The sequence below is a fragment of the Frankliniella occidentalis genome, unplaced genomic scaffold (assembly GCF_000697945.3).
Source record: "Frankliniella occidentalis isolate FOCC.00 unplaced genomic scaffold, Focc_3.1 Scaffold12, whole genome shotgun sequence".
Taxonomy (NCBI): Eukaryota; Metazoa; Arthropoda; class Insecta; order Thysanoptera; family Thripidae; genus Frankliniella; species Frankliniella occidentalis.
Genome location: NW_026267142.1, coordinates 1,736,732 through 1,737,917, shown reverse-complemented (window position 1 = coordinate 1,737,917; position 1,186 = coordinate 1,736,732). Strand labels below are relative to the sequence as shown.

Here is a 1,186-nt window from a genome sequence, read left to right as displayed (position 1 = left end):
CGGCCGGCGCTCCTCAAAGACCCCCCCCCCCCCCGGAGCCCCCCCCCCCCACCCCCCCCCCCCCCCCCCCCTCAACAACTAGCGGCGTCTGGAAGCGCTGACGTGGTCCCCAGCGGTCTGGAGGCAGGCGGAGGGAGAGGGACCCTACGGAGACTGACAATTACAGCGGCCCACCGAGTATCTCACCCTATTTTCAGTAACGGTTAAAAATTAACAAGGTCATTGATTGGTGCAGCAGGTTACATGAAAAAAACTGGCCGAGCATAATATGTGTCCCACCTCTTTATACATATCGGCGAAGTAAGGAAACTGGCCAGACCAACCACCTATTCTTATCGGTTTGGTGGAAAATTGGCAAGAGCACTGAGTTTTTGCTTTTATTCTTCTGCATTAGGTAGCCAAGAGTTCTCTATTATTATTTATAGATAGCGAGTAAAGGCAGCAGACTTCAGCGCCTTCAATATATTTTTTTTACCTCATGTGTCTCAGAAGAAATGTGTCTAAACGATGATGTTTTCTTCGTATGGAAGTGATGTGCGTACTGTTTCGTTGTTGTTCTCTGTCACTCACGGTCTGCCTCGCCTGCTTCTGTTCCAGGGTCGCGGTGGACAGGACCTCTCCCCAGGCGGTGCCAGGGCCGGCGGCAAGCTCGCCAACGAGGTAGGCATGCGTAGGATACAAACATGGTGTAACGGGGGCCAACTCAAAAAAAATCGTGTTCTGAAAGAATGCAAAAAAAAAAAAATTACTCTTCAGAATAAAGAAACACACAGCAATATCAACATTCACATCTAAAATACAGGGAAGCGTAGGTTTCCCAATCTCGCGAAACACTGTTCTATGTGACGCGCTTGTCACGCTAAAGAAAACGTTGGGCTGTGTCGCACTTCGGGGCGGCTCTCCAGGTGCTCGGGGCGGGATGGATGTTGTTGTCGACACAAGGTCTCATTAAAATGTCTGCGGCGGCACGTAACGGAATGTGTGTGTGTGTGTGTGTGTGTGTCTGTGTCTGTGAGCGCGTCCCTCTTGCCTCTTATTTTCGTGGAGACAAGCGGAGCACGACGACACCACACGCCCCAGGCGGCTCCGCTAGCTCCGCTCCGTCCCTCCCGACCCCGCCCAGGACACACCACCAAGGACGCGCAGAGAGGTCACTCCCAGCAGTGCGTCTCTCTCTCTCTCTCTC

At 52.7% G+C, this 1,186-nt stretch overlaps 1 protein-coding gene across 4 annotated transcripts in view; it reads left to right on the top strand.

Annotated features, from left to right (window-relative positions):
• Positions 1-1,186, top strand: part of LOC113212620 (insulin-like growth factor-binding protein complex acid labile subunit) — a 227,990-nt gene that overhangs the window by 217,748 nt on the left and 9,056 nt on the right. For all 4 annotated transcript variants that reach the window (XM_052263569.1, XM_052263567.1, XM_052263568.1 and 1 more), the window contains one exon: positions 598-660. The gene's annotated coding sequence lies outside the window, so the exon portion shown is untranslated. The remainder of the gene's footprint in view (positions 1-597; positions 661-1,186) is intronic.